General features: G+C 42.5%; 1 non-coding gene across 1 annotated transcript; it reads right to left on the minus strand.

The window, feature by feature from the left end:
* Nucleotides 1-13,589: 13,589 nt before the first annotated feature.
* On the minus strand, nt 13,590-13,663 carry Trnat-ugu. The gene has a single exon. It is a non-coding gene; the product is annotated as a tRNA-Thr (tRNA).
* Between the last annotated feature and the right edge of the window lie 11,044 nt (nt 13,664-24,707).

Raw genomic sequence — 24,707 nt, forward strand, 5'->3', positions numbered from 1 at the left:
CTAATAGTACCTCCACACGTTTTCTGTCCTTTTCGTTTGCTTACATTAGTGATCATATTATAATGATTGTGTCAGGTAAATAATATGTTGTATGTTCTTCTCGAGCGCTTATCTTTTGTGGAGGATTAAACGTCCTCTACAAAGAAAAAGTTGCTTGAAGCTGAATATTCCTGTGTATAATTTCTGTGTGTGTGTGTGTGTGTGTGTGTGTGTGTGTGTGTGTGTGTGCCAGGGAAGGTAATAGGATATGTCAGGCGGTAGACGTGATGTATTCCTGGCTGGGACAAGCCGAATTCGGTGTTATGAAATCTTCACACGAGTCACAAACTGGATGTTTACAGACATTCTCTAAAACCTGATTTTGCTGATTATTTGCCATTGCAGGACTGCATGAAAGGCTGTCCAAAAGACAAAGAAGAATGAATGCACTTGGGCGCTACCTTGAGTTGCTTGGCTTCGTGATGTGGCGCGCGCTGCAGTGCGAAGCGTCACCCATGATCGATGCCGCACCGGTGCGTCTGCATTATGCAGCTGGCGCCGTTTCCGTTCGTACACCTGAAAGCACCGCAGTTCTGGAAAAAAAAGCTTCCGTATAAAGTAAATACCGCCACACTGCCGTGTTGTAGCACCATCCTACAGTATACAGAAACGAAATTAAATTAACATTTAATACCGTATGACAATTCACATAGGCTACGTACTCTGGAAGCCACAGTAAAATGGTTAGAGGTTCATAGAGATACATATTTGTAAACTGTTTAGAGTGAGACTTCATATAACAGTAGTACCGGTTTCTGCTACTTAACAGCATACATTTGATGACGTGTGTAATGCGTCACTTAACTGCATAAACATCGTATGTGCTCTTTCAACTCCTAGTTGAAACTGGTAATTACATGACACGGTGTTGCGATGTAGACTGTTAACAAAGTTTAGAAGAAAAAAAAATTGGTGTTCGTAATTTGTCTCCTATAGACGTAAGGTCAGTGTCTATTGCGGAGATATGAAGCACGAATCCAATATTTATGTGCATCGATCCAATTTCAAATAGTTTTAGTGATTTCTTGAAAACAATTTAAATGAAAATGAGTCCTTACGTTAAAGCGCTCGCTCCTGTTTAGGTTAATGGTTTGGCTGACTCAGTTTGTTCTTGTTTTTTATCACGCTCCACTCGGAAGGATGTAACACATTTCACAGGTAACTTTGCTACGAGAAAACTTTGGTGTGGAACCAAATGTATTGGCAATCCAGTACTGGAAAAATTAACTACTCAAAAATTGCGTGACGGTGCGCACAGAGGTTCCGGAACGATTTGTAGGAACCACTTACATAAGAAAAAACGCGTCAATATTTTTACTGCGAAAATCTTCAGGTAAATGTAAAAAGATGTAATATTTGACACACAAAACATGCAGGCGTTTTGTTGCATTGATCAAAAAGTTGGAGAAACTACCCGTTAAGGAATCCGTTAAGTTGTTGCGTGAGCGCCGTACATAGTAATAACGGAAAGTTAATTGCGGAGCCGACAGAAGCTCTATTCTCGTTACTTACCCTCCCATCGGTTGACCCTGTGTCCGAACTGATTCAGTTTTGATACGGATACAGAAATTCCTTTAAATGTAATAAATAAAATCCGTTTTAGATCACACGTGTAGTTTAGGAGATTAAATCAACATGTTTAATAATTGGATAACAGTTGGCTTGGTACCGTCGCAGCCATATGTTGTAGGCTGTCCCAGAGTTAAGGTCGTTATATCAGTACCGTAGCTATATTTTATGGATAGGAGGTAGTATGTCCAGATATGACGAAAGCTGTACAACCAAGTTCTCACTGCAGCAATGAGGGAAACCTAGAATCAAAGTTTTTTGTCAAAGTAAGGGACATCAATGAGTCTTATGTATGATGCCTACGTATGATGTCTACACGATCGGCCTAGTTCTGACGATCGCTGATGAAACGTCTCTAATATATTCTAGTGGCAACACAAGGGAGACCTTTTTCTGACATGACATCGAAGACTCCTTGTTCAAGAAAATAACGTTTGGGAGTCAAGCTGAGCTAGAATGAAAGAATCGTGAGCTCATACAAGTTTTTTTTTTATTTTTATTTGCGCAGAACCCGACCTGCATTTTAGCCTTCCTGAAAGCATTGGCAGTTTTGTTGCACCTGGGGCCAAAATATGATACGAAAATATGGACGACCTTGTCTGAAGTGAAATTGTCTGCTTTTCTGCTTCATTAAAAAGGCGAGGTATCTTGTATTGGCAAGCTGCAACGTCACTACTTACGAGGGTTGTTCAAAAAATGTCTTTTCAAATTGCGCGGGCGGGCAACGTATATTCGATTATCGATCTTGTTTGTTGTTATGTTGGTACGCATGTCCCAAACATAAGTCCACAGTTTCAAGTGTACAGTATAATTAGTTTGTTTTCGACAAATAGAAAGCTTAGATGTGTTTTAGTGTGCTCAGCGATTTTCGATTATCATAAAAAAATGGAGCAAAGAATTTCCATCAAATTTTGTGTGAAAAATGGAATCAAGTCCTCTAAAACATTTGATATGTTGACAGTGATATACGGTGAGTCTGCTCAAAGTAAAAAAAAAAGTTCATAAGTGGTACAAGCTCTTCCAAGGTGGCCGAGAAGATGCCAATGACGAACCTCGCTCTGGACGCCCCAGGACATCAAAAGCAGACGATAACGTCGAAGCTGTGAAGAACATTGTTTTGGAAAATCGTCGAATTACCTCAAGAGAAGTTGCTGATCATGTTGGCATATCGATTGGCTCGTGTGATACAATTTTTCGGATGTTTTGGGCATGAGACGTGTGTCAGCGAAGTTTGTTCCAAAACTTCGCAATCAGAAGAACCGTCACATGAGCATCGCTCAGGAGCTCTTGAATGACGTCAGCGATAATCCTGATTTGCTCAAAAGGGTCATAACTGGTGACGAAACATGGTTTTATGGTTATGGCGTCGAAACCAAAGCCCAAACGTCCCAATTGAAGCCTCACGGAGAGCCAAGACCGAAAAAAGCGCGCCAAGTTCGATCAAATGTCAAACTTTTGCTCACTGTTTTTTTTTTCTTCAATTACCACGGTGTTGTGTATAATGAATTTTTGTCTCAATGTCGTACGGTCAATAAGGAGTATTACCTTGACGTTACGTGCGGTTTGCGAGAAGCAATACGCAAAAAAAAACGTTCGGAATTGTGGAAAAAGAATTCATGGCTCTTGCATCACGACAATGCACCTGATAATTCATCGTTGCTTGTGAGAGATTTTTTGGCCTACAACAACTCGACATTCATGCCTCAGCCACCATATTCACCGGATTTTCCCCCCTGCGACTTTTGCTTGTTGCCAAAGCTGAAGAGACCTATGAAAGGACGAAAATTTTCAACTATTGAGGAAATAAAAACTACATCGCTGGAAGTACTCAAGGTTGTACCAAAAAGTGGTTATGAGAAATGCAACGATGATTAGAAGAAGCGTTGGCACAAGAATATTGTATCTGAGGAAGATTACTTCGAAGGGTGAACATGAATGTTGATGAATAAATAAACATTTTTTTCATAAAGATATAAAGTTACTTTACTTTTTGAACACAGCTCGTACACACCATCTAGCGCAAGCGAGGTTACCTACGCGGTGTTGAGACCCGCTACATTTATTCGCCTGCTACATGTCGAGGTATTATATTTCTTTCTTCATGTGAATATAGTATCTTCATGATCTTAAAAGTCTAAAGACATCTTTGTTACGGTATTGGTATTATATTATATTGCGGTATATATTTCTGTGAAAAAGCTTTATGAATTTTGGTTTTCAAACTTTTGTGCCCACATTAATACATTCATATACGCATTCACATTTGTAATGTAAAGATGTGTTATTAAGTTAGCAGGTAATCTGATGATGGAAAACGCGTTATGAAAATAAAGGAAATCCATTAATATCTAGTGACTACTGTATGCGACCTATCAGCTTTTTTAGAATCATTTTAGAAACGTATCAAAATGTTAGTTTCCACATAAAAACAATGTCCGTCAAATTGCTGCCGAAAACTATTGTGAAGACTGAAGTAAGTACCCCAGTGCTATTTCCATGCAAAAATCAATACAAATAAAATGCTAAACAGAGTTTTGACATTTCAAGTTTAGCCTAAAGGCGAATAATTCGGCATAAACTAGCAACGTAGTAAAATTAACCTGATCAGTCAGAAAATACGTGTCAACTGAAATAGTATGCTCAGGAGGCAAACACGCAAACAGTCTAAAGTACTGGAAGAAACCGATTATCGAGCCCTACTCTTGCTGTAAGGCGCAATGCACCCTCAAGCTAAATATTTCCAGATCTTCAGAATTATAGTAATATTCTCAGGGCTGCTAATACTCATAAGCAAAGATATCGCCTGTACAGACACGTAAATTCCAACAGATGCTGTAAATATGTCCATACCATTAAGCCAGCTTTAGATAAAAATGGTAATGAATCATTGAGAGATTGTGACATATATGTCGGTATGGGAGGGAACGCAATTTCAGAGACTACTCCACCTTTGCCCATTGTTTGATAGAAAAAAATCTCGCTATGTTTTATCACAGGAGAAGATGTGATTCAGGAAGCACGCACTTCAACTTCCCATCAGTCCTGTTTCTCAACCGCTACAGAAACTGGGGCAGGTGAAAGAAGACCAAGACGAAGATGTTAAAGCCAAAGAAAACAAAATATTCCGAAAAAAAGTTGAAGGTACTGAAAAGAAGAAGAAGAAGAAGAAGAAGAAGAAGAAGACGAAGAAGAAGAGGATAAAACAGGATAATCAGGATGAGGATTGAGGTAGAAGAAGCAGGAGGAGAAGGAGAAGGAGAAGAAGATGAAGAAGAAGAAGAAGATTATTAAGACTGGGAAGATAACGTTCATGAGTGGAAGACAGTCTGCAACGAGTCGCCAGCAGATATCTACTGAAATAACCTGAATGAATTAGTAGAGAAATTAATTTTGGTTCAAATGGCTCTGAGCACTATGAGACTTCACATCTGAGGTCATCAGTCCCCTGGAACTTAGAACTACTTAAACCTAACTAACCTAAGGACATCACATACATCCATGCCCGAGGCAGGATTCGAACCTGCGACCGTAGCGGTCGCGCGGTTCCAGACTGAAGCGACTAGAACCGCTCGGCCACAGCAGCCGCCAATTAATTTTCTTGCTGGCTTTGAAAGAGGTAGGCAATAATTCACATAATGAAATAAAATCTGTTGAAGAGGAACTTTAGACAGCACCGATTATTCCGTGAATTTGCAGGAAATAAAGAGGGCTCAATGATAAGTAGCATATGAGACTATTCAGCCTTACGTAGAGAAATGCAGTGCTTAGATGAATATTTGAGAACCCACTATTTTGAGCTGGATCCTTGCCAATTCCACCAGACTGGATAAGATGCAGAGGGAAATAGATGCACCTTCCCATAGGTTTCTGTCGTCGTTTGATGCATCAACAGGGAAAGCATTAGTATTTTGATCATAACGCCATGTTAAATGCATTCCACCGTTTATGGACGGATGGTGAACTGCCTTTTGCGAGCATAAGATTTTGTCACTGTTTACCTTGGTAATTGTTGTCGACAAGTGCACTTTAGACAGAAAGTTAGAGCAATTGTTCTGCTCATGTGTGTGTTTGGCAACCAAATTTTATGTCTTTCGATGAATTTAATGCGTGGTACAGAGATCGAACTTGCCGTCTGTTAAGCTAAAAGTTATTTCAGTATTGTCAATAAGGTAGCTGTAAGTTATACTGAAAGTTAAGATGTGGAAATGTTTAATTTGAAGCTGAATTTTGAGTTACACCTGAAGTATGCCTAAATAATTGCATTCTCCAGTAATTAAGACTGCCTATTTGTTTGTGTGTTTGACTCTTTAGCATAGTATTATAGCTTACATGTATTTTCTGCGTGGTCAGGCTAGTTGTTTCTCATTTAGGCCGAATTTGAAATCTTAACTGTCTATATGGCATGTTATTAGTAATTATTTGGCATGAAAGTAACATTGACGTACATACTTTAGAGTTCAGAGTCGTAGTTTAGACAGGAATTTAACGGATATGTGTATGTGGAAAATATAGCTATACCTGATGTAAACATCGCATTTTTTGCGTTGCTGATGTATTTTTGCAAACTTTTAGGCTTGAAAAGATCGTTGTAACACGAGAACCATCATGGAACGGTACCTTAGATGTGGAAAATAAATAATTTGAACCTCCAGTACATCGTACAGTACATATGTTACACAGGTTGACGTATTTTTCCTGTGGAGATAATGTAAGACACAGCCATTACACAAGGTTTTAGATAATCACTATTGAACATAGCGCTAAAGTTCTGACTGATCCGATACTTTTGAGCGCAGTCAAGATACATACTCAGGGACAATATTGTGAATTTAATATTACCCATTAATTCATTGAGCTGTGATTGGTTTAAATGATGCATAATTATCATTGTTTAAATTATTTAATTATTAATTAAACTATTGTAATTAATTAAATCATGACTGACACTGTTGCCGGCTTCATCGATGGTAATGAATAAAACTGACTGTTAATACTACGCTGATACTCGGTGCAGAGGAGGGAGGGCGGGCTTACAAACCGCAACTGGTCTATTTCCAACATCTCGGATTTATTAATTTTTTTAATTGCTGCTAGCACTGCTGTGTTAGTTCCACGAGCTTGGGTTTTAATTGGCTATTTTATTTTAATGACTGGTGCTACATTGCGAGTTTCTGTTTCATGTTAATGGCCCCTAAAGTACTAGTATGAATATTTGGAGCACTGCAGTAATAGTTTTGTTTCAAAAGTAATGGACAAAAGACTTTAATCACCAAAGACGTTTCTCAGTAGGAGACAAAATTTCTAAGAAATTGAAAGGACATATGCTTCAACAAAGTCAGATAACAGACTGCTTTTAAGAAATAGGCCTAGTGCAATGGACCATCTGCAGGATAGGAATTATAATTTATTGATAGGAACTGGTAACATAAGACGCATATATCGATTTATTAAGCAAGGCCGGCTTGGGTTGCCGAGCGGTTCTAGGCGCTACAGTCTGGAACCGCGCGACCGCTACGGTCGCAGGTTCGAATCCTGCCTCGGGCATGGATATGTGTGATGTCCTTAGGTTAGTTAGGTTTAAGTAGTTCTAAGTTCTAGGGGACTGATGACCTCAGATGTTAAGTCCCATAGTGCTCAGAGCCATTTGAACCATTAAGCAAGGGGGCTGCGTAGGGAAATTCAGAACTAAATCTAAAGCTATAAATGGCGACTTCATATCAGCGACACTTTTTCCTGCAGCCTGCAAATTGATTTGAAATAATTAAACTTTTGTTAATAAACAGTACACATTACCAGACCACCTTTGTACAACATTGGTTTGAGGATAATACTTCTTTTTCATTTTTCGACAGATGATTAATTTTAACAAGAATGGAGACAATAAAAAGAGCAAGTATCGACTGAATAGAGCAGTAAGACGAAATTGATGTACAAGGGCTATTTGGGAAGTAATGTCCAATTGGTCGCGAACCTGGAAAACACTGTGAAAGTAAAAAATTATTTGCAATAGTTAGCTACACTTTTTTTTTTTGTCTCTCTACATAGTCGCCGCTCAGACTTGGTCATTCGTCGTTGCGTTGTACAGCTTTCCAATGCCCTCGTCATAGAAGGTGGTCTCCTGTGCTTTCCGCCAATTCTCTACGCTGGTCTACAGCTCGTTATCTGTGCCAAAATATTGTCTTTATAGCCAGCGGATCATGTGAGAAAAGATGAAACTCAGGGGGAGACAGTTACGGGTTGTATTGTGGATGATCAAACACTTCCCATCGAAAACGATGCAGGAGCATGTTCACTGGCCGTGCTGACTGCGGCTGAGAATTGTGGTGAAGAAGGAAACACATGACTGTTACGTTACGTGGACTGCGTTACTTCAGGCGACACGTCTCACCAGGCCCTCATACTAGGCGAGAGGCACTATTTTGTAGGCATCTTTACGTGCGCACTGTGCGCTCAGAGCTGGAAACAGCGACGTGACGCGATCGACAGGAATACTAGATACACTGCACAACACATCTGTGCAACGTTTCATCGAATTTCTCTGTAGTTTCCGTTTCGTGCCCGATCGGATTTTACTTTCGAATAGTCCTCGTATAATCACTGCACCGACAGGTAGACAGCAATTATTATAACAACGTTATTGAACTACACTGAAGTGACAAAAGTCATGGAATAGCACGTACACAGATGGCATTAGTATCGCGTACACAAAGCATAAAAGGTCAGTTCACTGCCGAAGCAGTCATTTGTACTCTGGTGATTCATGTGAAAAGATTTCCAACTTAATTATGGCCGCACAACGGGAATTAACAGACTTTGAACACAGGATGGTAACTGGAGCTAAACGCGTGGGATATTTGATTTCGGAAAGCGTGTCGAGAATACCTAATATCACGTGTTTCCTCTCACCACGGACAACGCACTGACCAACGGCTTTCACTTAACGACCAAGAGCAGTGGCATTTGCGTAGAGTCGTCATTGCTAACAGACAAACAATGCGTGAAATAATCGCAGAAATCGATGTCGGACGAAAGACGAAAGTATCAGTGCAGCGAAATTTGGCGTTAATGAGTTATGGCAGCAGACTACTGAACGGAGTGCCTTTGCTAACAGCACATAGCCTGCAGCGCCTGTTCTAGTCTCGTGACCATACCGGTTGGACCCTAGACCACAGAAAAATCGTGGTCTCGTCAGATTAGTTCGTGAGAACTAATGGTAGGGTTCGAGTGTGGCGCAGACCCCACGAAACCATGGACACAGGTTGTAAACAAGGTGCTGTCAAGCTTGTGGTGGCCCCATAACAGTGTGGGCTGTGTGTGCATGGTCCAACTAAACCGATTATTGACTGGTAATGGTCATGTTCGGCTACTTGGAGATCATCTGCGGCCATTCATGGACTTCATATTCCCAAATAACGATGGAATTTTTATGGATGACAATGCACCATATCACCAGACCACAATTGTTCGCGACTGGTTTGAAGAACATTGTGTACAATCCGACCGAATGATTTGGCCTCCCAGATCGCCCAACATGTGTCTTCTCGAACATTTATGGGACATAATCGAGAGGTCAGTGTGCGCACAAGCTGACAACTTCCGTAATTATGGACGGCTATAGAGGCAGCATGAGTCTATATTTCTCAGGGGACTTCCAACGAGTTTTTAAGAACTTGCCACCACGCCGAGTTGCTGCACTATGCCGGTCAAAAGATCCGATACGGTTTTAGGAGGTATCCCATGACTTTTTTCGTGTATTTTACGTATTAGTATACTCACAAGGTCCAGATACAACGAACAGATGGACACTACAATAAATAAGATCATCAAATTTGATTGGAATTGGTTTGGAAAGCTGAGAGCTGTCGTTAATAATAAATTCTCTATTTATATGAACCAGAAAGTTTAATCTGCCAGTTCTAAACTAAGGCAACGAAACGTATGCCTTAAATGGCTGAAACATCGAAATATGTATATCTCTTACTAGGAAATGGACCATGGCAGATTCAGAGTAACGACGAAATCCCGGAAGCTGTATAAACTTGGTAGAGAAATGAAATAAATTTGAGATTTCGTAATGAATGCTATGAAATTAAGCTGGATAAGTACGATGTTCGTAGACAGTTTCAATTAACGGAAGATGGAGATGTCGACGACGACCCAATCGAATATGATAGGCGATATTATTTAACAGGCACAATGCATTGAATGAATGCGCAAGGGAGTAAAGTATGAAGAAGTTCAAAAGAGGCTTTCTATAGCATTTGTTGGAAAATGGCTGATAATTATTCTTCTCCAGTCGCTCCAATTGACGGTCTTGGAACAACAGTAATGTTAATTAATTAGTCACATTGTGTAGTACCAGCCTGTTAAAGGTTTCATTGTTTTCCGAAGTTTGACGTATTATGATCGTTCTACTATTCGATACTACACACTACAACCTTTTCTCTTGCTGTACTGTCTTTTATAATCCCAGTCCATTCTAAATTTAATTTGAGATATTCTTCACGAAAGTTACGTCATTAGACACGCGTTTTGTGATTGTCGTGCAATATCGTTTACATCATCATATTATGGGTTGGGTTGTTTGGGGGAGGAGACCAGACAGCGAGGTCATCGGTCCCATCGGATTAGGGAAGGACGGGGAAGGAAGGCGGCCGTGCCCTTTCAAAGGAACCATCCCGGAATTTACCTGCAGCGATTAAGGGAAACCACGGGAAACATAAATCAAGATGGCCGGGTGCGGGATTGAACCGTCCCGAATTCGAGTCCATTTTGCTAGCCACTGCGCCACCTCGCTCGGTCATCATGTTATATTATGGCACGGCAGTTCTTTTCCTATAAAGGAGACAAATTTCAGCCTCGACGTAATCTGCACAAAATCAGGATACAATAATTGTACCAACATAAATTCCGCTTAGGAAGTAATCAGACACACGAGAAAGTTGCAAATAATCTTTCAGGTATTTTAACAGAATTCTTCAGTATTTCGTTTTGTAGTGTCTTTTAGAGGACAAATTTGCAGGGTTCAAGCATGCTGAATAAGATCGCATAGTGCTAAATACTGTAACTCCTTATCTTAAACCTTTCATGTCCGACAATATAAAAAATTAATTTCAAAATTTTTCACGAAATTAACCTACATCTTCTTAAGCAATGAATACAAGAAGAAATTTGTAAAAAGTAAACATTCATTTGTTTGAAGTTGTGGTTTCACTTTGAAACTATTGGGACATACAGTTTTCAACCACCCATCATTTCATGAAATATATTTGAAAGCAATTTCGCATTTTTTGTAGATACAATTGCACATTTCCAAACTTCCATGAACTCATTATGCCTAAAGCAAATTATAGTCCTAAATAACCGACAAAAAGGGCCTAAAATGTAATAAATTTGTATCAGGAGTACATCCTGCTCCACTGGTTTTATTTAGAAGCCACTCATAGCAACAGTAGTACAAACTCAGATTTAGGCTACAGTAGCTTTAGATACGCTTCATTTCACTGTCGATGATCTCCTGTATATGATCACTATAAAAAACACATGTCACAATCTCCTACAATCACGCAACATTATCTCCGCGCCGACTATTGGTACATTGAAAGCTGTACGTGACTGCTGCAACGAACTACATACGTGGAAGTATCTCAGTGTATCACAGACTGTCTTTGTCTTGCAATAGCATCGGTGGGTTCATGCGAAAGGCACTGGTACTTAAAAAAATTAATAAATCGATGGTTTCAAACAGAAACCACTTTTACTCAGAGCGTTAAGGAGCCTATGTCAACTTCTTACGGGGCCATCCTGATTTATGCTTTATTTGGTTTTGCTAACACGCTCTAGGGGAACGCGGAAACTGTTCGTTATAGTAACGGTATTCATTTGATTTTCAGTCTAAATTGGGCAAACCGAAGGATGTTGCCCTGTAGTACGACACTGGACCCACATTCGACTGGACGGTGGTTTAGATTCTTGTGGGCCATCAACATTTGTGTTTTCCGGGGTTTATCTAAATCGCTGAAAGTAAGTTCTGGATAGTTCCTTCGAGAAGGACAGGTCCGGTTTTCTTCCCCCAACCGATCTTGTTTCTGCAGTATCGGTCGCGGTCCGGTCTGCCCCACTTTCAAATATGTACGCCGCCAGCTACGCCACCGCGTTTCCTACAGCCACTATCGCGGCGCGAGGGCGCTGCAACGAACTATCATGCCGCTTCCGGTGAGACGCAAGCATCCCCTGTCCGGAGCTCCAACGGCGGGTGTACTTAAGATCGAATATTCATGCACAGAGCCTATTTTGTGTGTCTGTCAGTTGAATAGCATTTACCGACTTTCATAGTGGCTAGGACTCGACATCTTCCGAATAGACAGTGTATTGAGCATCTGTATTTATTTCTAAATTCAAATCTACTGTTAGCGGCTGACGATAGAATACAGCAACAATGTTATGTATCACTTTTACTAATTGAGATTAAATGTAGATTAAATTATCTGATTTCTGTCTTCATGAACGGCATCTGCTCCTCGCTCATGTGTTCACTAAAAAACCACACAGCGTCCAAAGGAAGATTTTCAAAATGGTTCAAATGGCTCTGAGCACTATGGGACTTAACATCTATGGTCATCAGTCCCCTAGAACTTAGAACTACTTAAACCTAACTAACCTAAGGACAGCACCCAACACCCAGCCATCACGAGGCAGAGAAAATCCCTCACCCCGCCGGGAATCGAACCCGGGAACTCGGGCGTGGGAAGCGAGAACGCTACCGCACGACCACGAGATGCGGGCGCCAACGGAAGACAGAACAGTTTCTTTGTCTGCTGACCTCCCTCGTCGACGGGACATTCAAACATGATCATCGTTCCTTCCTTAAAAAAAAAAAAATTCAAATGTGTGTAAATTCCTGCCTCAAACCACGTGACCACTCCGCGCGGCGTTCCTTCTTTCTTACCATCTGAAAAGCTACCATCAAGACATTTGCCTTAAGTGATTCGTACAGACCACAAAAAACCGAAATCTGGAAGTGGACAGAGAATTTGAGTCTGTATACCACTTCTCCAGCACGCTCATTACGTTGGTCTTGGATGCTCGTTTGTGCGGATCACTCGCCCATGATAGGGCCTATCATAAGTACATGAATTACGATCGCCATCTCCAACTGTACTGAAAATAACAAGCAGAGATGATAAATCAGCCCCGCTGTATAGAAATCTACCTATTTAGACTCAGCAACCTAATTTCCTTGGATGTAAGACTACATTAATTACGAAAGTTTGAGCAGAAGAGATCCGCTTCAGTGAAAATACTCATTAATCAAAGTGAGCATGTTTCGGATTACTTACCAACAAGATGACAATCAAATCACAGCCACAATTAGCTTCTATTTACGCCTACCATAATTTAACCACTGTTCTGTACGAACTGGTGTCGTTATTTCAAAAAATAGTTCAAATGGCTCTGAGCACTATGCGACTTAACTTCTGAGGTCATCAGTCGCCTAGAAGTTAGAACGAATTGAACCTAACTAACCTAAGGCCATCACACACATCCATGCCCAAGGCAGCATTCGAACCTGCGACCGTAGCGGTCGCTCAGTTCCAGACTGTAGCGCCTAGAACCGCACGGCCACTGCGGCCGGCTCGTTATTTCAGGTCTCAAATTTTTCCTTTTCCTGGTGGATCAGTCCTCTCACATTTCTGCTTCTTGTTTTTCCGCATGTAGATCTCATTTCATTATTCAGCACTTGTCGCAATGTTTCAAAACTTCTCATTTAACGTTTCCTGTTACTCGCCTCTCGTGTGTTGTACTTCATGTACGACGCATTTGAATGTGCTTGTCGATTTACTCGAGGGGAATGTACCCTCTCACCAACGCCACTGCTTTGCATAACAACTGCAGTTTTGCGGGATATACCTCTTAATGAAATCCACACCATTAGCTGCTTACAGGCGTTGATAAATATCAACGGGGCCGTTGAAAATGTGTGCCCCGACCGGGACTCGAACCCGGGATCTCCTGCTTACATGGCAAACGCTCCATCCGACTGAGCCATCGAGGACACAGCTGACATCGCCACTGTAGGCACTCATCTCTGGCACGCTCCCCGTGAGACCCACATCTCCAGCTCACTGTCCACACATTGCATTTGTAGTAACCCTGCCCACTATACTCATTACTCGCGGCAGTCATTCTAGTGATTCCCGTAAGCGTTTCAGCAATGTGAGTGCATCCGCACGGAATAAGATCATTGGCCGGCAAGCCTTAACTATACGAAGATAGTATCTGTTCTTCCGGACATGTACGAGAGAACAGATTCCATCTTCATATAAACTTCTTAATGTTCTGTGGGAACGTTTTAAGAATCTCCTCTGTTTCTTTTATGACTCATTGCCAACTTGTCTGTTTTTCATGACAAATAGGCATTAGGGCTCTTTACCCTGTTAATATTTCACAAATGCCTCCCTTTACTACGTAGAACGAAACTGTTTTCCCTATCTTTGCTTCTTGTTCTCATTTTCTCAATTTTTACTCACACACTCGGCCCTGTTGTCCGGTAGTATAGTGTAGCAAAGTGACTGGTCACATCGGATCAAAATTTCTTTACTACAGATGTCATAGTTGCCCCCATAGAGCTCTTCGTAATCAGTGTAGCTTCACTATACTCGACAGACTGTCCACTATAACTAAAATCTAAGTCGTTCCTCACCATCCCATGGGAGAAAACGTTCTCGGTCCACATAAATAAATGCCGGCCGGAGTGGCCGAGCGGTTCTAGGCGCTACAGTCTGGAACCCCGCGACCGCTATGGTCGCAGGTTCGAATCCTGCCTCGGGCATGGATGTATGTGATGTCCTTAGGTTAGTTAGGTTTAAGTAGTTCTAAGTTCTAGGGGACTGATGACCTCAGATGTTAAGTCCCATAGTGCTCAGAGCCATTTGAGCCATTTTGTTCGAAGTTTTCTGTAATTCCTATATGATTGGAGTGTAGTTCTTGTTTCACAGCTAGTTCTCACCTTCAATTATTTATCATTATTTTCCGCCTTGTCCTTCGTCTTGTATTATCTCGGTGATCTCAGTAGGACATCTTTTAGGATGTTTTCCTTCTCTCGTACTGCTACCACTATCGAGTCAAATAGTAGTTTATATCGTGAGAATGGAAGGGCAAGATGTTAGTTACATATCTTGGTTAACGCTTCTACCAGCCAGTTTCAAAACCGTTTGCGAATGCTATATCTTCGCGTTAAGCCCTGGCATTGTTTCTGTTTCCCTCTTCCGATATGCATATGTCAGATATTTGTGGCTTGGTAGAATCCTAGGTTAGAGTGTGTACTACTGCCCTTTACGTCAGTGCTGGTTTCATTTTCTCCACGAATTTCTGATATTCTTCATTCAGTTGCCATATCTAGTGCTTTTTTGGTAGCACTGGGGTTAGTAAACTTCTGTATGAACTTCCCCACAGAAATTTGTGGATTCCTGAGCAACTCTGTTTGTCCTAGTCCATGAGGTGCTAAATACTTATCTTCTGAAAGTTTTTCTATATTGAGTGTATTACAACCAGATTTTATTACATGTACTAAGTATTTCATTTCTTCTCTTGAGAATCCATACTTCTGTAGGAGTTACCTTATCAGCTGGCAGTTCAGTTAGAATGTGTGTATTTCCGCCACAACATCTTCTACTTAGTACCAAAGTGACCCCCATAATTAGAAAGGTAGTGTGTGATCTGAGGCTCGAATAAGACAATTAACTATGGAGTTCAAACTAAAGTGGAACTCTTCCCTCGGCGTAAAGGCTGCTAGTTGTTTGGAATCCCTTCTCACATCCATTTATAAAGAAAATGATAGAGGACAAGCCTATACATTATAATATGTCAGTTCTGACCAAGAGGTACGTTCGTCAGCTCGTGGAGCGGACAGTGGTAGGATCGAGCGAAATGTCGCGGTAATTAAGATTAAGGACTCATTATTGGGTGCACGGCGGTCATCCAGATTTTGATTTTCCGTGATTTTACGAAATAGTTTAAGGTGAATTTCGTGACAGCTTCTTCGAAAGGGCGCGGATGATTTTCTTCCCCAGTCCGATCTTGTGCTTCGTCCCTAATTACCTCATCGTTGATGGAACATTAAACGCTAATCTTCCTTCCTTTCTTCCATGTGATAGGCTGCTCATCAGACAACTAGGCCGCGTCGTGAAACACGTGATTCATTCACTGCTGAAAAGCCCAAAACCTTTTTACAAGAAGGAAAAGTGGCATCCATCGTTTTGTGGCTCAGCATCTTACGGAAGCTGAAATTGGGGTGGTGGTGTGTGCGATTCGGGTGAAAACACCCTAGAAATGAAAAGAGAAGCATAGTCACCATTGAGCGATGACGTGTGAGGAGTTGACTCAGCTTTCGTGGTTCCAGACACCTATTTCCTTGATTACACCAACACAACACCGTGCAACTTTCGAGACAAAAGACGTCAAGAGCAGTATAGCGTGGAAAATGAAATTAATTAGCACTCTGTTTAGGTTACATCAGATACTGTATCCTTTAAATGCAGTTCGGTATAATTTATCCAAACACTTCTACTCCGCTAGAGGAAGGTGTATTAATATCATGAAATTAATGCGGTAATGGAGTCGCCTACCCATTGAAGAATTTCCCAAAGTGTACGGAAATGCTGCTGCCTACATGCATACTTTTGGTCAAATTGCTGTTAGAAAATCATTTTTTTTTTCAGAAAGGTCCCATCTCTATTGTCGGACATGGGAAAACATTTACGTCTTGTGCCAGCTCGGACAGATTTTTGTCACTCGTGAGTAAAATGAAATGCCACCTCTCAGAAATTAAGTAACTTTTATGTACTTATCCTCTGTTTTAATTTTTATTGGTTAGCACGGCCTGCTATGATCACGTTTCTGTAGTAAAAGTGTCTTAACTAGCCGCTATTGCTGCTTGCATAAAGCTGACGGTCCGCCATAGAGCTCTGTCTGCTCACAGCCGCTAGCGAGCACTCTACGTGAAAAAGCTTGCTATAGAGGATAGTGATTTTGTATTTTTAAATTTCTCTACTTTTTGGTTACGTTCGATGGATGATCGCGTTGAGCATAAATATGTCATCATAATTCTGTCTCGCCCAGCAGCCATCTAACTTCTCCTTTGCCTTTATCCATCGCTATGTGGGAATTTTCATATAGCCTTGTACTCAACCCGAACACTCTCCACGTTTCCATTTACCGAATTATCGTTACACAGGAATCTAACATTTTTAGAGGCGATTTAATGTTTCCTTTCCCTTTATTAGTGTGCCATCTGTTTTAGTCTGCCTGATAAGTCTCAAAATATATCTTCATGTTCCAATAGCACACCGAGAAATTCTTCCTTCTGATTTTCTGCACTTTTGCCGCCTATACTGTTTACCTAACGTAAGTTATCCTCACTTCCCAGTCCCCACTCCTCAGGCATTTTTTCTTCCCTGTGTTTCTCTTCTGATCTTCTGTTGTACGTTTAGGGCGCAATGGGACCCCATCCTTATGGATCTTTGGCAAACCGTATAATCTAGGTGGAACGGCCGCACCAGGACGTAGTTTTTCAATTGTGTCCTCAGGTAAGGAACTCTTCTTCAGAAGTGAAATCTTAGTCCGTTTTATGCGATCCGTGGGATCCTTCTGTACTATACGCTACGACGGATCCTTAAGTAAATCACACATGTTATTACGCCCTATTGTTTCTAATTTGGGTGCACCTACATACGACTTGGCAAAATATTTAGCATCGGCTCTCAGCTCTCATATGGGTAAATGTGAACACCGTATTTCCAATTCCATGGATTTTATTCAGCGTTTAAAGTTGCTTCGTCTTTGTCCCTCTGATTTACTTGTTAGTTTTGATGTGGTGTCACTTTTTACTCGGATCCCTCGTGAAGAGTCATTGATTTTAATTAATGAAAAACTTGATATGGAAATGACGGAGCTCTGCTGTCATGTTTTGACGTCTACCTATATTTTTATTTGATGACAAATGTTTTCAACAAACCGATGGTGTGGCTATGGGGAGTTCTTTATCCCCCACGGTCTCTAATCTTTTTATGGAGGACTTTGAGGATATGGCCCTGATAACATCTGTTTTGAAGACTTCGTGTTTTCTGAGATATGTTGACGATATTTTTCTTGTTTGGCCACATGGAATAGAATCTTTGCACCGGTTATTGGACCATTTCAATTGTCTTCATCCGAACATCAAATTCACGGTGGATAATGAAAAGGAGGTAACGTTACCTTTTTTGGATGTACTAGTTTATAGAAAAGAAGACGGAACTCTTGGATACAGTGTTTACAGGAAGCCGACTCATACCGACAGGTATTTACATGCTACCAGCTGCCATCCACCTATTCAACGTGCAGGAATCCTTGAGACCTTGGTTAAACGAGCATATGCTGTCTCGGATGCTGAGAATTTACCATAGGAGCTGCAACATCTTAAGGACGTGTTCAATAATAACGGCTATATGGACCGACAAATTCGACGTGCTTTTGAGTTTGGACCTCTACCTGTACCTTCTGAAGACACCTTTAGGTCTGTGGCTTTTCTTCCGTATGCTGGGAATGTGTCCGCCAAGATAGGTAGACTTTTGAAGAAATATGAGATCAGACATGTTTTTCGTCCGCCAGCTGAGATTCGAGCACTTTTTGGCTCTGTTAAAGATGATTTAGGTTTGAGGAGTCTGGCGTTTACAAAATACCGTGTGAGTGCGTGAAAATTTACATTGGCCAAACTATTCATACCGTCAAAGACAGGTGTATTGAACATCATCGCCATACACGATTATTACAACCAGATAAATCTGCGGTGGCTGAGCATTGCCTTACAGAGGGACACAGGATGCTATACAACGAGACGCAAGTAGTTGCAAATGCTTCACGGTAATGGGATTGTGTTTTAAAAGAATCTGTTGAAATTAGACTAGCAGATAATATCATTAATCGTGATAATGGATACCTGCTAAGTAAAACGTGTAATCCTGTTTTATCAGATATATAGAAACAATGGCATCTGAATCGGCCGACTGAATAATCATTTGTAACGATATATCGTTTTCAACAGTATTCACCACCGGAGGCGCTGTAACTCTTTTTGCCCCAGGGGGCAGCAGGAATGACTGAGCGCGTGCGCACTGTATTTGACGCATGCGCTGTTGTACTTCCGATGCATATAAAGGTGCAATCATTTGCGAGTGTAATCAGTTATCGGCGAGAGCAGCGTAGCTTTTGTCACCTGATGATGGCGGGCAGGTGGACCGCTGAAATATTGTGTTTTGATGTGTGGTGTGCATACTGTAAGACCTTCGGTACACACACCACCAAATTATTTGACTTTTCGCTCTAGCGAAGTAGGCGAGTGTCAGCAATATGTCTGGTAGTCTTATCGTGGCGTGTTTATCTTCTGCCGTTAAGTCAGACGATAGAAATGCCACTTGCACGCTTAGCGTAGCAGATTGACGGTGACCAACTTTAAACAGAAATTGATTAATTTTCACACACATTTATTAAAATAATAACAATCATAAATCTTACTTAACTTGATTCTGGATGCTATTTACAATTGACAATGTGAAGTTCCTTTGGTCTTGGTACGTTAATCTTATTGTCACATATCTCTGATACTTGACAAAGTGTCTATACATTTCTCTTCATGGCTATGTACAGGAATATGATAATCTTATTAGGCGCAGTCTGAAACTTGACTATAGACTGGTAGACTAATGTAGACTAATGCAGATTGACTAATCGGAGGTCTGTACTCTCGTTATAATCCCTCGCGCGTTCAGGTGTGATCCGAGAGGAGAAAAGGTTCTACGTTAGCAGCAATCTCATTGGCTGCGTTACATATTAATACGTGGATCGGCGGAAGCAGAATTTGGTCCGTCTCTAAGACAGCGCCATCTCGTAGTGCGGAGACGGACGAGCGCTGCGCCTGCGCTGTTGTGCTTAGCGGGGCGCGCTCTGGTCGGAAAGTTGTGTACGCGCTGACTACAATCGTCCAGTTTCTATGCTGTTCACCTCTTCCTTTGGTTTATAACCTCTGAATTCTGTTATTCATCTTTTAGATCATTAAACTTTATTTCCTTTCTTTAGAAGAACAGTCTACGTTATTTCAATGCAGGTAACACTTTCTGTTCTACTATTTTATCTGGACTTTGCAAACACATTTGCCAGAACCACCCATGTGACAAGCAGAAAAGGTCTCATTTTTGCTCTGCTGTTTGACTGCCGTCTCTCGTACCTCTATCAGACTCCTCAAAGACGCTGCCGGCGAATAGGGCTTTTCTCCAGCTCACTCCAAGGTAGCAGCTCAGTGTTCATTTGCGCCGATCACTTAATGACTTAATAGTTGTGTAGACTAGTGGCCAACCATTTTCTTCGTTTTGATGGCACAACTGGACATAACTGTATAAATTAGATTATTCGCAAGATCGGCCTAACATAGTATTAATTAGAGATAAGCAGTTGGTCCTAATACATCTGATTCATATACAAAAAATCTCTATGAAGTCCATTCGTTTTACAGACCCTTAACCTAGCCTAACCGCAAGAAAACTTCTTCAACGTGAATGATCACTATTGGCTCAAATCCTAACTTAAATTATCGTTATACTGATCTAGAACAAGCTACAAAAGTCTGTATCTCCCTCCACCGTGTGAGCGTTGCTCCTCCCTCCCCCACCTCCTTACCATTTCCTAACCACGGGACCGCTTCCCGATTTCTGTGATATTTCTTCTGTCCATGTTCTACCAAGCAAAACCTCTTGCTTACTTGTTACTATGAATTTGGTAACTACACTAGATACACTATTATCCAAAAGTTAACCATAATAAGGAAAAGAATAAAATTGGTAGAGAATAATCAGCTGTCATTATAAATAGTCCTCGGTTATAGAGGATCATTGCCCTCTAAGAACAGTTATATTGTTCTGAGTTAGTTGAAACCAGCTCGCTAGACACACAATGCCTCATTTATGTTTGCACTTTGTTTATGAGCAATGTGTAATCTTTTGGTGAGGCTTACAATGTAATACTACAAAGAAAAAAAATTTAGACCTTGCATTGAAGGACAGAAAACGTGCACGCCAAGATGCAGGGCAGAAACGAGCTCCAGTCTCCGATACCTTAATGTACTTTTCAGTCGCTTCAAGCCTATATCTAAGGTTCCAGGACAGAGCAAAATGCTCGCTAACTCACTGGACTGGCATTCTGGAGGACTACTGTTCAAATACGCGTCCGGCCATCCGGATTTAGGTATTCCGTGATTTCCCTAAATCGCTCCAGGCAAATGCCGGGATGGTTCCTCTGAAATGGCACGGCCGATTTCCTTCCCCATCCTTCCCTTAATCTGAGCTTGTGCTCCGACTCTAATTACGTCATTGTTGACAGCCCGTTGAACACTAACCTCCTCCTCCTCCTCCTCCTCCGAAAATGCTCGACACAGAAAAGTACACGGCTAATCAAGAGTAATCCTGTCATAATAGGACCGATACCAGGCTGCATGACTAAATCCACGGTATCTAGTCAGTTGTCTTAATTTTACAGCTCCTAAGAACTTACAGTTTGTCAAAAAACTATGTGTCGGAGGTTCAGAGGTATTTGACTGTATGCAGTGCCAGACTCAAAGCAGACATTTCAGACACGTTCGTTCTGAGATTGGCCTTGTTTCAGAGTGCGAATGATTGTCGTCACACAATCTCCTGTAGGAAAAATGTGCTGTAGAATCACAGAAACGACGTAGAAAAAGACTTGTAGTGGTGATACCTGATGTGGAAAGGTATAACCACAGATGGGTCGCACTTACTTTGATACGTTCGTTGATAGAGGGCTATTATTAACGCCCAGTAATGCGAAGCTCAGGTACTGCAACTACATGTGTTGGTTTACAAAGACGGTGTTCATTCGATATCCCTTGCGATATGCCCATCCACGTAGAATTGCTCCGGCGAATCAGTTCTTCGAAGGCGAAGACATCGACCACACAGACTCGGCAGCGAGATCTTGAGAAATAACATCCACGTAGCACGTCAAGAGGCATTATGGAAATTAACTGTATCCCGTTCTCCGGGTCCACGAACTCTTGCAGAACACATAAACAGTCGTAAAGGACAGTGTAACAATTACTATTGTACGGGCATTAACTTCAACCGATTATTTAGAGTGAGTGCGAGCCACTTGTGAGCATCCATTTAACTTCTCCACGTGCAACTTCTGAATTACCCTTGCGCACACGACACTGAAAATGTGTGTAAAACCGGCGTTTAATTATAAACTTTCCCTATTTAAACGTTATAACACGGAATCACCGTACGAGTACCAAACTTGGTAGCATTAATGTCCAGAGTTTGAGGGTGCATGACTTCCATGCGACACAGCGCAACCGTCCAGTTCCAACTATGGGCACCAGGTGCCGCAATCACTCATCGTGACTCATAGTCTCACACACCTAACCAGTCGCAGTGCACTTGTTGACATGTCAACATGAGCTTGGACAAAAGGAGCAGGCATTATTGCTGAAGCTCTATCATCAAAACAACAGTTATGCTGCAGCTGGACTTAGAAAATCACCAGCTGAAAGGATTACGGAAGGGTCCTCTTTCTCCACCTGCTGTGTGGAGCATGATGAAGAAGTTCGAATGAACTGGAGAACTGGGCGTCGCTCCGGGAAGAGGCCGACGACCGGTTGCACCACAGGTGGTTTATGAAATCGGTGTTGCTACGGGAGACAACGCTGCACGCGATTCCCGATCGTCAGGCAGTGCGCGTGCTGAGCCACGGCAGTTGAACATCCCGTTGTCCACTGTACGGGAGATGCTTCTAAGCATTCTCAAATGGTATCCGTACAAAATCCATATTGTACAGCAGCTTGCGTCACTGGATGCACAACGACGTGTTGACTTCGGTCTCCACTTTCTCGCAAGGACTGAAGTTGAGAACGGCTGGCCCTGGACCATCCTATGGATAGACGAAGCTCATTTTTCTCTAACGGGTAAGGTGAACACACAGAATTGCCGAGTGTGGGGATTTTCCCCTACAGTCACTGTACACGAAGTGAACGTGTCACCGTGTGGTGTGACTTCACGGCGATGTTCATCATTGGGCCATTCTTTTTTTGAACAGGTTGGCGCTCAAGGACCAAAGACGTGCAGTGTGACTGGCCAGCGTTACTGCGGTACGCTTCGCGAGCATGTTATACCCGCCCTACAGGAGAAAATGGTTCAAATGGCTCTGAGCTATCACACGTTCTGAAAAATGCGTCGGTAGGGCTAGGGTTAGTGTTCCCGTACAACCTGTACGTGTTGCGATGGACGTAAAGTATAACGAAGGAGCGCATTTTTCGCTGTCATTGAAACATTATTGCACTCATAAAAGAACGCTGGCTATTCGTACTACCGCAAACACGGGTGTGTAGTGTAATAGCTGATGGAAGTATAGGAGTTCATTTAAGCTATTTGAAGCTGTACGATAATTTTGAATCCACGAGTATACCAGTTGATATCTGAGAACGGGACAATTCATTTCTCACGACTCGTGTACGAGTATAAAGATACGACATTCTTTTCGTGACAGACTCGATTTGACGCCTTAATATTTCGAATATTGGATAACGCGGAGGAACGGGCGTCGGTGAATGTCAGAGCAGTTCTCGAGGGCGTGCGGCCGCGCCGGCAGCGGAGGCGAGCAGTGACGCGAGCGTGCCCGCAGGCGCTGGCGGCGCGGTCGGCGCTGGCGCGCCAGTGATGCGCGTGCTGGCCGGCGCGCTTTAATGTCGGATGGCAGCGGCGGCGGCGCTGGGCTGAAGGCCGCCATCACGGCGCCGCACTCGCGCCTTGCGGGGGGCGGCGCCAGCCCGCCCCCCGGCTCCGGCCCCGGCGTCGGCGCGGGCGCTGGCGGCAGCCCCTCCTACAAGGACATCCGCGTCCTCAACAACCTGCTCGACGATCTCAGCAAGCTGGACGCCGACGCCGACGCCGAGCGCGTCGAGCTGCGGCGGCGCGGCTCAGAGCAGCGGGAGCCGGCCGACAGCGACGCTCTGCTGGAGCCGCCAGGGCGCGCCGAACAGGTACGGGAGGGCGGACGTTCGTGCTGCGTTACGTCGACTCGCTCGCTGTACCCACCAGGTTTGAGAGACCTAAAGGGATAATTGAAATCTTCTGTGTACCACTATTCGAACTTAAAGCTGTACTAGAACTTCTGGGGCAGACACTTATACTTTCAACTAGAGAAAGCTTCAGCTATATGGCAGATGTATCTCCTGAGGGTCGTCAGGCGTATTGTTTCTGGTGCTGTGGTAGAAATTTTCAGTTTTGTTGTTGCTATGTGTAGATGGAGTCAGCCCAAACAAATACCGCTCGTAGTGTGTTTTGTGCGATGCCCATCGTCGATGGAAAACGTTGCTGTGTTCTTTGTTAGAAAGGAAACGTTTAAGCGTAATTGTATGTGCCTATTCAGATTAGTCTAATACGATATTCGCCCTAACGATGTAATTTAAGTCGGGCAGCTACACACGAATAATAACCTGTATCCGATCTACGATTGAGCATTGCCGCTTTATAATCATAGACAGAGAGCGCACCGCCGATGGCACTCGCAAAAGCATAAGAAACGGTTCGAGCCGGGCTGCAGACTGCATTAGAGATTAGTCTAAAGTAGATACAGATGTACGACACGTAGGCTCAGTGCTAATACAGCAGGGTACTATACCGCTTTCAAGACGTCAAGAGGTACCGCGAAAATGACTTGCCCGTCTCGGGTGCACGCTACGTCACGTTGTCTGCTTATTACCACTATGGCTAGCGCTGCTTGTCGCTCCACGAATGATGGTAAAGTATCATATTTTGCTACCCCTGTTAACAAATATCATTGAGCCGAATATTACTGTTGTGGGTTGGCAGGAGAGCCAACACCGGGTACTAGAGGAAGCCGAAAGGCACGCGTTTTAGCTCACGCAGGCTGGCGTGAGGTCTGGAACAGGACAAGGAAATTAGACTTTAGAAAAACGGACGTAGCTGGTGGAATACTTAACTTTAATCCATTAATGATGAGCGTCGCTCTTGACTGTACATGACTCAGTATCA

The sequence above is a fragment of the Schistocerca americana genome, chromosome X (assembly GCF_021461395.2).
Source record: "Schistocerca americana isolate TAMUIC-IGC-003095 chromosome X, iqSchAmer2.1, whole genome shotgun sequence".
Classification (NCBI taxonomy): Eukaryota; Metazoa; Arthropoda; class Insecta; order Orthoptera; family Acrididae; genus Schistocerca; species Schistocerca americana.